At 47.2% G+C, this 18,489-nt stretch overlaps 1 long non-coding RNA gene across 1 annotated transcript in view; it reads left to right on the top strand.

The window, feature by feature from the left end:
• Positions 1-18,489, top strand: part of LOC129386324 (uncharacterized) — a 74,165-nt gene that overhangs the window by 42,292 nt on the left and 13,384 nt on the right. The window contains exons 3-4 of the long non-coding RNA XR_008613748.2: positions 1,204-1,274; positions 3,508-3,570. This is a non-coding gene — a long non-coding RNA (uncharacterized lncRNA). The remainder of the gene's footprint in view (positions 1-1,203; positions 1,275-3,507; positions 3,571-18,489) is intronic.

An 18,489-nucleotide genomic window follows, 5' to 3' on the forward strand; every position in this document is an offset into this window, starting at 1 on the left:
TGCGTGTCGCGAGGTGAGAGAGAACACTTGGGAAATGAAAATAAGAAAACTTTATCGCATACAGGTTGGATATACACTAACAAAGAGCTACATTTCAATGTTCTGCGTCTACAAAAATAAAGTACCAACAAATGACGCGAAATACAAAACAATAAATATCCCACGCACGCCATGTCCAAAAAAGTGACGGCAAACAGTTACGTCATGTTCATCTTTTTTTGCGCACGTAATTGTGGGCAAGCCCATGGGTAAGTGTTAATGCTGCGGTTGGAGGCGAGCCGAGGTGCCTGTGGCATTTTGTTTCACTTGAACCTGGCAGAACGACAACATATATACTACGTTGCTATACCACGTGTGGCAGCTGCCTACATCTGTCTGGCGGCGCTCCTCGGCCCACATCTCTTGTGGCCCTAGTCCCAGAGACGAGTCTCAGCAAAGGCGCCCCTGCAAAAGGCCCCTCAAAAAGCATCTTCAGCGGCCCTCCGTTTCAACACTGGCCACCGGAATCGCACGCGTCGCTGAGCATATGCGATGGCTGGGTGTCCTGATCACAGGCCCACAGCTATGACACCTTCTGGCAGGAGCATTGGGCAGGCGGAGGGGCGGGCTGGTTCGTGGGTCTGGCTTCATCACAGCTGGTACTGTCACACAAGTAATTTCCCCTATGTTGTCCTTGGTGTCAGTGTTTGTTGGCTTCTCATGATATGACTAATAAAAATCGGGCCCCTCGGTTAACCCCCTTTCTTCTCGTTTATTACATAACGAGGGTCTTGAATCTGGCAACATTGATGCCTTCAGGTAGCATATGTGGGTTTATTGACCAGTTGCCTTCACCCAAAAAGATCACGTTCTCGTGACGCCTGCGGCAAAAGCGACGTTCCACGTCCACCGCCAAGGTCTATGAGTGGTGGCGCTGGCTAACACTCCCAGGGTTCTACTAGTACACATAAATACCCAAGAAAGTGGATGGGGAAACGCCGCCGTGGTAGCTCAATCGGTAGAGCATCGCACGCGAAATGCGAAGGTTGTGTGTTCGGCTCCCACCTGCGGCAAGTTGTTTTTTCATCCACTTTAATTTCCACTAATTCATCGTTTCTTTATTTCATTTATTCAGCACAAGTAATTTCCCATATGTTGTCCTTGGTGTCAGTGTTTGTTGGCTTCTCATGATATTTCTTATACCCACTTATTCAATCAAAATAGGAAAGCTACATGCTAATGTTGAAGTTGCTGAAAGAACTGAGTCCAAGGATGCTCAAGTATCGTCAACAGGGGTAAGTCTACATAACACGCGCACATTTCCCTGATGTATCATTCATTGTTACTCTAGCTACATAGGCTGGAATTCACAGATAAAAATTAGGGAAATGCAAAGTATTACTCTTGAAAAAACGAGCTGGCGAACAGACTTGTCAAGAATACTGGGGCCCATAGTGGCGCAGCCAAACTGCTATTTTCATCGCCGTTGTCAACCTATCCTGAAGGAGCAGCTAGAAGAGCATCGACTGCAAAAGCTATATGTATTTACCGAACATTACTAAAAGTAAACGCTCAATGCAATGGCGCCACACAAGTCCAAAGTTTTCTTTCCAAATCGAATGTTTAGCAGAGCCCCGATGAATAGTATGGTGAAAGCGTATGAGGCAGATAATGTTCTAAAGCGACAATAAAGAGAAAGAAAATGTATGCTGTATTCGCTAAGTACCTTTCTACAATGCCAAAAACACCACTATTAGCGCGGGAAGACGCATGGTAAGCCAAAAACAACTAAAGACTCGAAAAACGGGTTGACATTATCGAGGAACGAATGTCAAGAGAATTATAGCACAATTTATGGAATAGGCCGAGCTGCAAAATTAAATTATGGTGTTTTACGTTCCAAAACCACTTTCTGATTATGAGGGACGCCGTAGTGGAGGGCTCCGGAAATTTCGACCACCTGGGGTTCTTTAACGTGCACCTAAATCTAAGTACACGGGTGTTTTCGCATTTCGCCCCCATCGAAATGCGGCCGCCGTGGCCGGGATTCGATCCCGCGACCTCGTGCTCAGCAGCCCAACACCATAGCCACTGAGAAACCATGGCGGGTAGCAGAGCTGCAAAATTATACGTCTTGATGCTGAAAGGGGCGGACCAATAGATAATTTCAATTTAGTAACGCTGATAGTGTTGTCATAATTCGATAAGATAAAATGCGAGGCACGATTTCGAGTAGCTTCTAAAGTGTCAATCAAGTACTTTCGATGCCGATTCCAAATTGTAGGTGCATATTCTAATTTGGTATGGTTGAAAATTTCATATGCCAGTTTACGAATCAACAGAAGAGACAAGGATAGGGATCTTTAAGTATAGTTAAGGGATCTTGAGTCATCGGCTGTTATTAGTAGAACGTGGTTCGACCAGTTTAGTTAGTGATAACGCCAAGGTAGCGGTAACTGTCGACCTCAGCTAAATTCACAGAGCCTAGAGAGCATGGAAATTTTCATATAGAACGTTTACGTGATACATGCATTAACTTGCACTTGGAGACATTTAGTTCCATCATCCAACGTGAGCTCCACTTGTCAATAGAATTTAGGTCATTTTGCAGAATGGATTGGTCAGTGTTAGGAGCGACACGACGGTGAATAACACAGTCATCGGCGAATAGACGTATTGTGGATGATATGGCTGTTGGGAGGTCGGTAATGTATAATAGAAAAAGGAGTGTGCCGACGACGGATCCCTGTGGTACAGGGATCCGTCCTCGGCTACCTCAAGTTCACAAACCAGCTCTCTGTGACGTCATAGATTTGAATGGCATCTGTTCAGGCCTAGTTAATTCTTGATTGGCAAAAATGCACTACATTGTGTTCTAAAGAAGCCGAAGATATATCATTACAAGTTTCAGTAAGAGCCAACGTGGCCTAAATGAGATTTTTTTTGTTGAGTGACAGCACAGCAACGTAACGACGTTACGTTTCTCGCATGGAATAAAAAAAAATTGAACTTTGATGTTCATTTTTATTCTAAAATCCAACGGATTGTCACTACATTGATAAAGACAGAGTTTAAGAGAATACTCCATCAATCTAAAGTGATTGGTTCTTTCTCTTTAGTGTCTCTTTAACCTTTATTTTATTAGGTTCTTTTGTGACAATATTATTGCGCATAAAAAACTATTTGCAAGAAAATCATAGAACACATGTGAATGCCACAATTATTAGTACAAACGCAGAGGCTACTACTAGGCTACTGAGTGGTTTATCACATAATCATATCTGCTCACAGCTTCGTCCCTTGTTTTAGTCTGGCGAGATACGTAACCGAATGCGTTCACAGATTTGTATTGCCACTCTCTCATGTGCTTTCGGGAAATGAAAATGAGGGTGCATTACACCAGATTGCAGCCTGAAGTGGTAAATATTATTCGTTTAGCCTTGATTAAATATTATAATTATTAGCTTTATGCACCCAACTAATGCTACCTATGGCTCGATAATACTATTCTTTTTGTGTTTGGCGCAGGGGGGAACCATGGACTGCATTGGTAAAGATGGCGAGCCAACTAATGAAGGAATGCTATGTTCAGTAAGTATACTGTTGTGTTCTTGTGTTCATGCAATAAATCGCTAATTTCGTGCGCGCAAATAATTTAGTTGCTTCGACTCTGACGCTCATCTCTTACACGGTCACATTAAAGTTGTACTTCAATTATACAATGTATCTATTCAACAGGAATTTTTTTTAACAGGCATTGTAAAAAAGTTCATGGTTATTCCGACATTTTACTATCGATATAACTTAAACGGACGTTTGAGACACCTTTGCGTCATTGTCGTTTGTGCTGTCGACATTGCTGCTCCTAATGTTGTCATGGTGTCGTGGTCTCGGAGCTCAAGGGCAAGAAGTACATGGAAGGGTACATGGAAGGCAAGAAGGGCTCCACAGACACGCAGTGCATTTGGCGTAGTACTCTCGGTGACAAGTAAATATTCCGAATTGTTTTCTTGGTTGCAAGCGAAATACGCTGGTTTTCCATAGGTCATGATTTGTCCATCATCGAAATGAGACGCCTGCAACGCCGTTGACAATGCTCCTCCGCTCACCAGCTTCTTTACGCGCCTTCACCGTAACGCAAAACCTTGCTGTCGGCTTGAGGAATTTGAATTCTGGCTAGGCTACCACTTCTACTTATTTGCCTCTTATCTTTCTTCTCCTCTTTTTTACCGGCACTGACTTCGTATGCTGTCTGACGATTCTAGTCTCTTTGTCGTAGGCGCTTCACATTTCTAATTTAGTATCTTCTAGTATTTATTATTTATTGTATTTGACACGAGAATATCATCTTCCCACACCTTGAAGGGCCTCGAGTTTGACACAGTCAATAGTGTAATCAATGGAAGTTCTTGAACTTAGCGTAGCCTTTCAATTAAGCGTCAGTATGCCTGGATTTTGTGCTTCTACGTGGCAGATATTTTGTAGAACATTTTTACCTTAAGTTTGACAATAAGTACCCGAGGTTACCATTGCATATTAGAGCTTTTACGGCAGCGATAATGGGCCATTCTGTGGCATAGTTTCCCTGAGAAAAAAAAAGCTACCATTACATTAGTGCCATTGCAGTTTCGCATCCATCCATCCATTACATTAGTGCAATGCTTTTGTGATACACTAAGCATGTTGGAAATTATTATCAACCCCTGATTTTGGCGGTTGACTAGTTGTTTGTCTTGTACAAGGCTTTCCAAAGGTGATCAAGATTTTATTCCATAAACAACAATAACGTGAGCCGGTTAGCCAGCTGCACTAATTCTTTTAATTTGTCGCATAAATAATAATGAACTCAGCGTGAATATGGATGCATAAAAACACTGATATTTACGTTTGAATAGTTTAGAATGCCGAAGAAGACATGTCAAAGTGGACTCAAACCTTTATCAGACGCGTTCGTTGTCGAAGATACTCTCAAATATTCAAATAACACGTGTCATATAAGTGAATTAAATCAGCTCCCAATAACAGAGCTGCTATCAATAAAGAGTCAAGAACCAAAACAGTCACGCTGCCCCGAAAGGCGAAAGAAGTTTAGCAATAGAAAAGTATGAGAGTACTATACGAAGTAAGTTTAGTTCTTTTGTCCGCAGTTTAAATTTATATCAACACCCCGTAAACATTACGTTAGCAAGCAGGGTGCCACATGAGTGCAGGCAAAAAGAAGTCTCCAGAAACTGCTCTGGTGTTGTGACTGATGTGTAAACATGCATCCAAATTTCAGTTGCCCCACCCCCAAATTTAAGTTAGCTCATCCCCAAATTTCGGTTTCGCCCCCCTTCAATTTCAAGTTGACCCACCCAAAATTTAAGTTGGCCTAGCCCCAAGTTTCAATCAGGTCCTCCTCCACATTTCAGTTGGCCCACATTGAAATTTAGACTTGGCCTATCTTCAAATTTCAAGTTGACCAGACCCCAAATTTCAAGCCTGCCTAACCCCAAACTTCCGTTACTCCATTCCAACTACAACGTCCCCATGTAGGAAGGAAAGGAAACAAGGGATGAAATGCAGAGAGGCTAACCAGATTAAGTGTCCGGTTGGATACACTGCACAGGGGGCGGGGGAAGGGCAGGAAAGATAAAAAAACAAGAGAAGAATAAAAATAAAAGAGGAAAGCATGAACTTGCTCATCCAATATTCTTTCAATGAGTCGTGCTTTTTTGAAAGCACACTAGGGACTTTAAAGCAGTTCGTGCCGATGTCGGCATGGACCAGGGCCTTTAAAATTCTGCCTTCTGTCAGGGGACTGTTGTCAGTCCGGTCGAGGGTGGTGCTGAGGACTTGGCCTTGCGCACTGAAACAACGACAATCACACAGAAGGTGCGCTATTGTCTCTTTGAACCGGCGAACTTCACGATATGGAATTGAGGTCGTTCCGACGAGGTATGAGCACGCATCGCCAAAAGGCGCTTCAAGCCATAGTTGACAGATGAGTTACCTCCCGTCGTGGTAAACCATCTGGAAAATGGAGCTTCTGATCAGGATTCAGGGAACAAAGGCGCTTGTTTTTATAGCCTGCCGAATCCCATTGGGCCAAGGTAAGCTCGCAAGCAAGCAAGCGTAACTTTCCCGCTTCGTCTGTTCTTGACAGCGAGATGGCAACACAATCGGCACTGTTGTGTGAAGATCGAGCGGCTGTGTCGCTCTTTTCAAAGGATGCCATGATAACTTGGCAAACAATGAAATAAAATGTCATGTCCGGTCTCAACGGCGCGATGGTAAATTTGCTCTTCGTCCGTGACAAGTGGCTCTTGGGGTCCACGGGGTAATGCAGAAAGCCAACTCTATAGGGCGGCCTTGGAATCACAGAAGATGGATCATTTCTGGGGCGTTTCCTCATCGACCAACTGAATTGCTGCACACAGAGCTGCGTGTTCGACAGCCGCCATGGATGTCAAATGCAATGTTCTGAATTTTGTCGCTGTAGATTCTGCTGGGACAAATTCTGCAGCTGCTGAGTTGGAGTGCATGACCGACCCATATGTGCAAGCATGCAAACGGTCAATGTGGACCTCATATAATAGCAATAATGTTACCAGGTTCAATGCTGCTGATGGCATTTGTGACTTCTTCTTGATGTGTTCACTGGTAAGGCATACTTTAGGTGAATGCAGAGACCATAATGGCAGCGAAGGTCATGCTGCTGGGCCGTAATTCGAAGGTAGGGATGCTCCACGAGCAATCACGAGAGGGCTGAAACTCGTACGTGGCCTAGTATTTGGCAGGCAAGCAAGATCGTGAAATGGCGCCCTTACCACATGTCGAATGCGCACGCTTAGAGCGTCGACTACAACGTATGTTGTTATTGGCTGGTCACGCCTATGGTGATTGTGGCAGCTGTGAATGCACACTTAGGGAGGCCAAGTAACATCCGCAGAGCTTGGGCTTGTAAACGCTGGAGTGCACGAAGTATATTTTTACTGGCGCTTTCCTGCACGTGCAGGCTGTATCTCAGGAAGCCCATAAATAATACATGGCAGAGGAACAGCATCCATTGCACCGATGCGCCCCGACACTTTCCGGCGGCAAATCTGAATGCGTGGGCTATTGCAGCCAACCACTTTCTCATATATGAAATTTGTGGCGTCGAAGAAAAATGACGGTTGATGAGGATTACAAGAAAACAATGCTTTCTTTCGCATGCAATCACTTGTATATTTACGCGCGTATCATATGGAGTCATGGGTTTGCGTGTGAATGCGATTAATCGGCACTTTTCTGAGGAGAGTTCTACACCCTTCATATTCAGGTAAGAGACGTTTGTGTGACCGCGCTCCGCAGACTTGCTCGTATCGGCAGAAGTGTCACGCCTGACGCCCAGATGCAGATATCTGTATACATGGACATCTAGACCATCCTTGGCAATGATGCACCGTAGCAAAACAGTGCTACATTGAAGAGAAAGGGGCATAAAGAGACCCTGAAACGATTTTGACAATTTTGTACAAACATACTGAGTCGTTAGAGTAGGTCCTTCTGATCAATAATTGACGTATTTAAGTGCTCCGCGTAAAGCGTGGAATTTATTATAAGGCTTTAAAAATCTACATTGCTGCCGATCGCTGCACATTCTTCGGCGGAATTTTCAGCCGCCTCTACCCATATGACGTAAATCACCGAATTCACGTAAGCTATCCGATCGGCTGCCGAGGGCGCATCATCGATAATTTTTCCGTCTTTATGTTGAGCATATGATGGTCGTAATAGTTAGAATGGTACTTAATTAGTTTCTATAAAAAGAAAGTAACAGAAAGAAACGGCACAAGAACAATTTCTCACTACGCTTAAGCACTTCCGGAACACAGCAAGCGTTTTCTGCTCTTGTTACAACGTGCTCTGTCTTGACGGGAGCTCCGCGGTCAGTGTCGGTCTGTCTTTTCGTGAGCACCATGAATCTCCTTTGTTGCGTTGCGGGCTGCAAGCGTAGCGACTGGCAATATGTCAAGCTGCGACATCTGTCCCTCTGCAAGGCAGCAGACGAGCGGAGTGGCTGCAGTGCATCTGACTGTCGCTATCCGATCGGCGCCAGAATTTGCGCGTTTGCGGCCGTTCCTTTACACCGGAGGATTATTACAACAGCGTCCCACGAGTCTGGTATTCGGGTAAACGCAAGTGAGGGGACAGGGCCTGGTCGCTTGACCTTGCCGTTTCACGGGATGAGCAGAAACGCGAACGTGACTGATCTGCACGGAGCAACCACTTGGTGGCACAGAGCTCAACCAAATACAGTAGCAGTAACGAAGTGTATTCTCTGCTGCTGGTGTAAATTTTTCGCAGAAGCGTAATCGTTAACATGCTGTTTATGTAAATGCTTAAAATGTTTTACACTTGGTTACAGCAATATTAGCTCTTTCTTTGGCTGGTTAAGCTCCGCGCGAACAGCTAGATGGTCCATGCAGACCGATCAGGCCGCTCACGTACGTCTACGGTAATGTTGCTTCGTCAGCTTGAGTTTAAGCCTCCACCCATCTGTCTAAAGGCCCAGCACGCCTGTGGTTATCGGAATACCCGACACGACCGGCACTGCGACAGAATTCTCGCAACGCACGCTGCTTCGATATCTCTTGCTTGGGGTCGACTGCGAAGCAGCTGCCGGAGACGTTGGAAAGGCTTCGCGCGCTCGCTCTTAGAGAACCGGAAGTGGATCACACGACGTGCCATCATGATGCAGAGCCAGTGAAGGCGCAGCTTAGACCCGATCACTCGGCGATCGCGTTGAGAAGAAAAGGCATGGCTATGGAGGAGGTTAACTTGTAATCGTCCGTAGCTCTCTTAATATTAGACGTTTCACACAATTTGTGTTGCGAATGATTAACTTTATCTGTACCCTAAGTGTCTGCAAAATTTGTCCGAACCGTTTCATGGGCTCTCTAACACTTCGCGTTGCGACACACCTTTGCTGCTTAGATGATGGGATCTCATGACATACTCTGTAAGCTCAAAGAAGGATCTGTTCTCCAAATAGCTTTGAATCCGGCACAGTGAACAGCCACCAATTCCCACATCAGTCAAAGCATCGAGGATTGCTCGGTGCGCTTCATTATCACATGCGCCTTTGGCATCAAGAAACATCGCCACCTTTAATCATTTGATAATCTTTTGATGTTGAATAGATGTTGCCAAATAAGGCACATTATCGATGGATGATTGACTGAGCCGGAAGTTCGCCATTGCATTCGGATATACCTTATTATGCTCTAAGTACCATTCAAAGCGCGTCAGCACGATCATTTTTATTTGTTTCCCAACGCCACTGGCAAGAGCGATGGGACGGTACGATTCCAAGCCTAATGGAGATTTAGAACTCTTACGTAAAGGTACTAGGTGTCTGACCTTCCACACACAATCAATCAATATTTCGCGCCACGATTCGTTGTATCTCTTCAGGAGTACATTGCTGGTTTTTCGGTCAAGGTTCCTAAGTGGGTTGTATGTGTTACTGTCGGGTGCAGGCGATGATAACATCCAAAAATCGGCAGCGCAGCTTCTACCTCCTCCATAGAGAACATCACATCGATGCGCAACTCCTGGGATGCCTAAACATCGCGTGATGTTGATACAGGCAGTCACGGCAAGTCAGCAATTTTTGCGCACAAGTCCTCAGCCACGTCAATCGCAAGTCATCCTTAGATGCAGGGAAAGAGAACTAAAAGGGTGGCGCTCTTGCGGAGATGATTGCAAGCCACACAGAGTTCTCCACGCATGGGACAGAGGCCTACGAGGATCGAAAGACTGGCAAAAGGATTTCCACTTTTGAGATTGCACCGCATCGATGCAGCGCTGGATTTTCTTTTGAATCTGCCTCACCTCCCTCAGATCGTCAATGCATTTGGTGCACATGTATCTTCTTTCTGCTCGTCGACGAATCGCTCGAAGCCTTTCCACTTCCCCTACGTATTCTATATAATTTGGAGAAGGCCTAAAAATGAACATAGTCTCTTGCAGTGCATGTCAAATCTGATTTTCAACGAATGACGGGTGGCCTTCTTGACATTCGTCTTCCATAGGTGACCTGAACTTTGTCCAGTCTCTGTTTTGCGGAGGGCAGTCGATAGACTTGTCCACTCCCCTGATATTCAAATAGGTAGGAACGTGATCACTTCAATGGGTTTCTATGTCTGAGAACAACTTTACACAGCTTCGAAGGCACATAGACACCAAAGTCAAGTCTAGATACCTGCTGTAGGTCAGTCCACGTAAATATGTTGGGCTGTCGTCATTGAGACAACAAAGCTCTTGGTTCGAAGCAAATGCTACTAATTTTCTTCCTTTGGAGTCCATCTTCAAACTCCCCCAGAAAGGGTGGTGTGCGTCAGAATTTCCACTAAAAATCCAAGGGTCAGGTGTTGCGGATAACAAAGCCTCCAGTAGTTGCGTGTCAAAACAAATGGTTGGAGAAATATATACAGCGACAGGAGTGAATGTAAGTTTTTGTTTTCACTGTTAAACGCACGTATTGATCGTAGCCGCGAGGCAAAACTAAATGTAGCGCATAAGTGACTTCACACCGAACATAAGTGACGGCCTTGCTGGGCACATTACACGTTGTGGATAACAAAGCTTCTTATCCGAACAGCCGGATTGTAGTTTCAAGGTTTGGCTCGCAGACGACGATGGGAGATTTGCTAGAGAAAATGAAAGGTCGAAAATCAGAATTTCTTGATCTGAGGCACCGAGCATTTCACCGAAAAAGTGATGCTTCCTTGACATCTTTAGCGAACGATAGCGGTGTATGAGGCATGATGCTATTCAAGAAATACAAGTAGTGGATTCATCGCGTCCTCTACCTTCCGTCCGCTGCGACCACTTGGAAGTGCTTGCCATGCCGTATGTTCGTGTTCGCCATATGAAATATATATATATATATATATATAAACATGTTTATTCAAAAAGTAGTGCAGAAAGAGAGTGGGTGGAGCCCCTAGTCCAGGGCCCCGCTGGCTAGAGTGGTCCACCGTGCCTGGTCGAGGAGCGCTAGTTGCATCTCCCTATCCTCGCTGGCGAGCCAAATCTCCCACTACTCCCTTCCGGAAAGTTTGCCGGCTATTTTTGGTGTATTAATTTTGGGTGGCCTGTTCTGGCAATCCCACGTAATGTGGGTGAGAGTTGGCCGGCCTCCGCACTAAGGACAGTGAACGCTGTACAACGGTCGGGGAATGGCATGTTTGAAATAAATGTTTGGAAATGTGTGCGTCTGTATTCGGCGCTCTTCATAAGAGTCCCGCCTGGGTAGGTCAGAGTGTGGTGGACTGTACTTTCTTCGCTCGCGCCGTTGGTGCTCAAGAATGTCTTGTGCAAGGGGTTTTCGTCAGATTGGTCGGCCGCTCGTTTGACAAAAGCACGAGCTGCGCCGTCCGCTCTCTCATTGGCCTCGATTCCTGCGTGACCCGGGCACCAGATGATCATGTGTTTCTGTGTTACGTTGGATCCTAATAGGTGAGTGGTGCTGTGTTGTAGCCTCCCAGTGAGGAAGAGTCTACATGCCACTTAGGAATCTGTGAGAGTTATCGACGATTCTCCCAGAGCGTCCTTAGTTTTAATAGCTAGTGCGATGGCTGAAGCTTCTGCGGTATTCGCAGATGCAACTCTAGCCGTGGCGAAAGTCACAAGCCCTTGATCTGCGACCGCTCCTACTACTGCGAGGGCGTACTTGTAAGCACTATATCAAGCGATATCTGTGTAGACTGTATCCGAGTTTCCACCAAATTGTTGCATTAACTTTCGAGCTCGAGCACTTCTACGAGCCCGGTGGTATTTCGGATTCATATTCTTAGGGATTGGGGCTACTATGATTCTTTCACGAGGGAATTTGGGCAGAGATGCGAGTTCTTCTCCCGCATACTGTGGAAGAGTAGGGTAACCTACGCTACAAAGTAATTTTCTGCCAGAGGAGGTTAAGCTAAGCCTCTCCCGTTGAGATATGAGCATCGCTGCCCGTAGCTCCTCGTAGTTATTGTGAATCCCGAGGGCCATCAGGCGTTCAGTATAGGTTCCCTGTGGTAGGCCGAGAGCCGTTTTGTACGAAGTTCTGATCAACGCAACTAGGGCCTTTAGTTCTGTTTTCGGGGGGTCCTGGAAAGGGAGGCTATATTTGAGACGACTTAGCACAACAGCCTGAACAAGCCGGATCGTCTCTGTTTCCTTGAAGCCTTCTCGGTGATAAATTACTCCATGAATCATACGGGAGATCTGTTTCACCCTAGTCCTAAGGGTTTTAATGGTGTCGTCTATTCGTTTGTTGCTTTGCAGCTACAGTCCGAGGAGTCGCATTTTCTGGACGTCCCTTATCTGGCTGTCTCCCAGGAAGAGGTTGACCGGTTAGTGAGTCTGACGGCCTCGACCTCGGATTCTGATAAATTATGATCTATCGGGAGCGCAGCTCATTCCGCTGCTGCGAGCGAAGGTTTCAACAGTGGTCGCTGCTTCTTGCAGGCTTTGTTCTTCTTGTGCTAAGAGCCGCTGGTTGCCCATAGGGTAATATCGTCTGCATATAACGTGTACCCAAGCCCGGGTATGACGTCGACTGTGTTTTGGCTAAGCGTCTCATGCCGATATTTAAAAGAAAGGGGGAGAGTATCGCCCCTTGCGGTGTACCTCTATTGGGCAAGGGAAAAGGGTCGGGGCGCTTAGTGCCGATGCCTACTGTCGCGATGCGAGAGATCAGGAACGAGCGGGCGTAGTCATAGATTCTTTGTCCCCAACCGATGTCATTTAGCTCAGATAAGATAAGTTCATGCGAAATAGTGTCCAATGCGCTTTTCAAATCAAGAGCTAGGATGAGATGTTCTGCACCAACCGTGGTGTTGCAAAGAACTTCTTCGCGAAGTAGCAGGAAAACATCTTGTGTCGACAAATGTTGGCGAAAGCCGAATATTTTTATGGGAAATAGGTTGCGGTCTTTAATGTAAGACGTGAGACGTGTGTGGATCACCTTCTCAAATAATTTGCCAAGACAGGAGGTTAGTTATATTGGTCTCAGATTTTGTAGATCATGAGGTTTTCCTGCTTTCGGAATAAGCACGATTTTGGCCTCCTTCCACTCTTGAGAAACTACGCCCCTCTCCCATATCTGTTCATTGAAATACCGAGTAAGCTGTTCTAGGTGCTCGTCGCTCAGGTTCCGGATCAGCATTTGTGAGCTGATCTTGTCCTGGAGCAGTATTTCTCTTCGCAGCTTGCGCTGCCGCGAAGAGTTCTGCCTTAGTTGTCGGGGCGTCTAGTATGGCAAAGTGCATGGGGGAGTGATTGCTGCTCCTACGTACTTCTCTTTAAGCTTAGTGAGGGGGGCCTGATCTCATCCGAAAATTCTCCGGCAACTTTTTGAAGGGTGCGGTTATTGGCCGGTTTGGTTTTTCCTGGTTCTATTATGCTGCGAAGTATCGCCCATGTCTTGGAGGTGTGTAACGTTTCGCGAAGTGAGTCGCAACAACTCGCCCAACTCGCTGCCTCTAACTGCTGGGCGTAAGCGTTTGCCCGCTCGGATATTTCAGCAATTCTGTTGCGCAGTTTGCAATTAGGTCGCTGTTTTTTTTTTCATTCTTTAGTTAGGCCCTTCTGGCTTCCACACATGTAGCACATGGTTGTCAACTACCGGTGTTTCCGCTGTGGGCGCTAGCCGCTTAGGTGTTGCTTTAGGAGCATCTCGTATGTGCGTTGCCCACCCTTCAGCGTTCTCAGGTGATATCTCCGGCATGGGGATTTTGCGATAATTTACCCAGTTCATGATTACAACCTGGCCGCAGGGTCGCCGAATTTTCGGGGAGCCTACCGACACGCTTATGATGAAATAGTAACTGCCTAGATTCTCTCCTAGATTCTCTTCAGAATACCTCGTCGACATTATTTGTGAATGTGAGATCTGGAAAGGTGTCTGCACTGACACTGTTACCTAATCTCGTCGGGTTTTGAGGGAGAATGATGAGTTGGAGATTATAAGCTTCAGCCGCTCGCTCGAGCTCCCGGCCTTTGGGGGTTTCTGTTCGGTAACCCCAGCTGGTGTGAGAGGCATTGATGTCCCCAAGAAGCAGTAATCTATAATGGGTGCCGGAGTGACGCATGACGTACCGAATGTGGGCCTCAAAACCAGCCCTCCTTGCTTTGCTAAGCTTCTGCGGTAGTATTGTTACGATTTGGTGGTTGATGCTGCTAGCCGCCAGATATTCTACACTGGTTGCTATGTCTTTGAGCATCATCGTCGCGACCTTAGGGTAGTCTGGGTGGGATATCGTGTAGTAGCCAGTCAATCTGACCGGTTGTTACCGATCTCTTGCAAACAAATTACATCAGGTTTGACTGGCACCGTGTTTATTTATTGCTGCACAGCTGCCGCCCGTTTGTGGTAGGTGCGGCAGTTCCATTGCAAAATTTCGAGATATTCGTGATGTGCTCGCGTTCTACTCGCCATGAGTAGTGTTTTCGCTGTCCGAGGTCGGTATGGGTCGCCGATGGCGGTTAGATTGAGCACTGGGGCTAATGCTGACTCGCTTACGAACCGCGCTCTTTACACTGGCCACGGATTCATCGACGTAAGTTTTTAGGCTTTGAAATTCTGTGTACATCTGCTGCTGAAAATTTTGCATACTTTGTAATTGATGCAAAACTTGTTGGAGTGTGACTTCAATAGAATTCGGCGTCGTTATAACCTCGGGAGGTATGCCTGCTGCTTTAGTATATGCTGTTTTGTTCGGTTCGGTACAGGGACTAGCTTTGAGGGAGGCAACTCTCGCTTAATTTCAGCCAACCTCTCGCGGAGAAGCTTGCTTTAGTTAATGATCTTCTGATATTCGGGATTTTCTGTTACAGGAGCAGTAAGATAAACGACTCGTGCCCAGCTTACCATGTTATCTTGTGGCGCTTGCTTGGTCACAGTGCCGAGAGGCATTTAGGCGACTTTGAAGATTTGGAATAAGGTGGGTTTTTGGCATTGGACTTCTTTCGGGTCCGCGATCTTGACCTGGATCGACGGCGACTCCCTGATACCTCCGCCGAGGGATCCGATGCGGATTCTCCATCATCGGAACTCAACCAACATAGGCGCTGAGGTGGCTTCGTTGAGCTGTCCTACCGGGTAGACCATTGAACGCCAGTTCTCGGCATTCTTTTGCTTTGGGGTTTGAGATGTTTCTTACAACAACTATCTCCTGTCATTTGACCCTCCCCACAGGCTGCACATTTGGGAGCGCACTCGTGTCCGGCTACAGGGTCCCGTTGTCCACATGTACGATATACTGTAGTGTGCGGCTGGGGACAGACGTCCGATCAGTGACCCCTTTGATGACACTCTTTGCACACATGAGTGGTAATTTTGTAGCGATAGCAAGCAAGTTCTCCGCCGTTGTAGTGGACGTACCGCAGCGTAATACTCCCAAACAGGGCGATAACGGCCGTTTTAGTGTTACGGAACATGCGCGCTTGGAGAATTTCAGCCCCTTGCGTGCGTATGCGTACATTCGCTTTTAGCGTTTCAGACGTCGTGTGTGGGTCTAAGCCGTAAATGACACCCTTGGTTGTACCGTCACTTGTCGCAACGTAGGCGTTGACCGAGTGAGGCAGGCCCTTGATGTTTAGCATTGTAATACTTCTAACGCAGTCCATCACTGTCTGGTGCGGTGTAGACACGATAAAGGTGTTGGAGCCCGGCTTGATTCTGAGCAGGCATAGCTCACCTGATATTTGCCCGTTCCATGCAGCAATCACGGCATCCGCGAGTAGTGGACTAGTCACGTTCGTGACCGGTAGCCCTTGATGCGGTCGCACCATTATCTTGAAATGATCCTTCGGCAGGGGGGGGGGGGGGGGGGGGTAACCGCCTGTATGCTGCTTTGTGTTTAGATTTTCTGGTTGCTTGACATTGCAAACTTGTTGATTCTTCATGGTCCCCGAATATGCCAGTGCTCTAGTCTGCTTCGCTTTCGCATTGTCTTTTTTTTTTCTGCCGAAGCGTGAGGACCGTCTGCCAATCCCCGTCTGTTTGATTTTGGCTCTCTGTCCCGGCGTGCTGGTCGCTGGTTCCTTTTGGTGTCGTGAGGTGGTGAGCAGCAGAGTCTTGAAAATCCATGTTGTCAAGGTCCTGGCAGCACGTGTCCGTCATCCGCGAGGATCCGGGACGTGCAGTTGCGTCGGGGGGTCGATTTATAAGAGCCATCGAGAGGTGGGTGGGAAACGGCGAGAAAGCCGCTTCCCATATGACTCCCGGCGAAAGCGGCCCGAGCAAGGGCGGTCGGTGAAGGTCGCGTCGTCTCGGTGGCTGCGGAGCGCGCCGACGACACGTTCGTTCACTTCCAACGCGAAACTACGAGTTCCGTCTTTTAGAAGAAAGCATTTTTGAGTTCTTGGTATTTGAGCTCCTCGGGGTTATCTTTTGTGCGTGTGCCGGCGCAAGCAAAACACTACAGTTTTATCACTCTTGGAAATCGCTCGTAGGATCTTCGACTAACGTGAGTACCGAAAGAAGGTATATGTTGCGGGGCCATAGAAAGCGTCACAAACTTGTCGAAGATTTATTACACGCCAAACTAACCGACACCATGACCGCCTTCCTTTTTTGCAGCGTCACAACCCCAGGCGGGGCGAGTGTGCCTCAAAAGCATTCCAAGAATAACGAAATTAATTACAATAATTTTGGGGGTCACATAATGCGTCACGAACTTCTCCTACTAAGATTCAGTAAACGCGAAACTAACTTCGACACACGGCTGAGCGACTTTTCGCTAACTGCGTCACAACGCCAAGGGTGGCCACTGTGTGTGAAAAGTACCCCAAAAGAAAGTAACGAGATTAGTCACAATAATGTTGTGGGTCAGAGAGAGCTCCAAAACATGTCCCGGTAAGCTTCAGTAGACTCCAAACTGCGTCACACGGCCGAGGTGCTTTTCGGTAACTGCGTCACAAAGCCGGGTGTGGTGAGCAGGCCCGAAAACTACCGGAATATGTTTTTATAATGTTGGGGCTCATAGCAAGCGCTGCAAGCATCTCCCAGTACGATTCAATAACTCAAATTACCCACCAGGACGGCCGAGTTGTTTTTCGCTAACTGCGTCACAAGCGTCACTTCCGTGCCGTAAAAGCCAAAATTGCTTGAAATGCGTCGCAGAGTGTCAAAGAAAATTTCTCACCTTGCCACAGTGCAATAATGCAATGGTGGGGTGTCGAAGTGAAGAAGGAACGCAAGAAAACGCTGGGGGCCCAACAAAGACACTACACGCAAGAGAGACACGTCGCCGAACAGGCGAACTTCACATGCCCAGCGGCCTCGCTGGTTTCAGTGGTGGTGGTAACAACTTTATTGATATTCTGCTCAGTCATCTGGCAGGCCCGAGTCTTAGGATGGCCCCTCACGAGGAGCGACCCTTTCGGCCCAGGCAACGAGGGCTTTTTGTAGTTTTATGCGTCTCATATTGCAATCACTCAGTTCAGCCCTTGGGCGCGGCCGGGCAACCACCATTGACCTTTAGCGCAACCACGTGACGTGACGTCACGACAGCCGGAGGAAAAGCTGGGCCCCAACTCGCGCGCAAAATGCAATGCATTCTTGGCTTAACCAAGCTAAGCCTGGCCATTTTTCATCCGGCGTTCTGAGCAGCTCCTCCCACGTCTGTTGTGAGGGAGCTGGCAGGAGCGACCTGGGAGGGGGCAAGCCCTCGCACCCCCAAAGAATGTGATTTTGGGTAGCCAATGTTTGATTTGTGCAATTTTTACATATTGGGTTCCATTGCCCGTTGGTAATTATGGCCAGCCAATGTGGGCTGGGAAACGACTTAGTTTGGATTCGACGCAGGATTGAGGCTTGCGCTCGCGTGAGGCTTGCGTTGGGAGGCGGGTAGATTCGCCTTTCTTGCTTGTAGTAGTTTGTTATCTCGTGGTATGTCGTCGGTGCCTCATCCATGGGATCCGAGTCTGAGGGGCACACGTCCCGGTTGATTAGACCTCGGGCTACCCAGTGCGCCTCCTCATTCCCTTGACTCCCCGAATGGGCAGGGACCCATACGAGTTCTACAGTATTTGCATTTGTGAAGTCCCGTAGGACTCGCGCTGCACAGACGCCTATGCTGCCTCTCGAAAAGTTGAATATTGCCCTTTTTGAGTCGCTCATGATAGTTTGCACGGAGGGATTCATGATGGCCAAAGCAATGGCAGTCTCTTCCGCTTCCACGGTGGACACTGTTTTTATGGTCGCGGCGTTGAGGATACTTCCCTCTCCGGTCACGACGCTCACTATGTAACTTTGGTGATTTTGCTTTGCTGCATCGACATAAGCGGTGTGCTGGTTGCTTTTGTACCTTTCTTGAAGGGCCTTGGCTCTGGCAGACCGCCTCTTGTCGTGTCTCCCAGGGAGAATGTTCTTGGGTAAAGGTTTTATGACCAAACGGTGTTTGACCGCACAGAGTAATGTTGTTCTTCCTGCTGAATTCATAACGGGATTCAGCCCGAGTTTACTTAGAATGACCCTGCCAGCTG

The sequence above is a fragment of the Dermacentor andersoni genome, chromosome 3, assembly GCF_023375885.2.
Source record: "Dermacentor andersoni chromosome 3, qqDerAnde1_hic_scaffold, whole genome shotgun sequence".
In the NCBI taxonomy this organism is placed as follows: Eukaryota; Metazoa; Arthropoda; class Arachnida; order Ixodida; family Ixodidae; genus Dermacentor; species Dermacentor andersoni.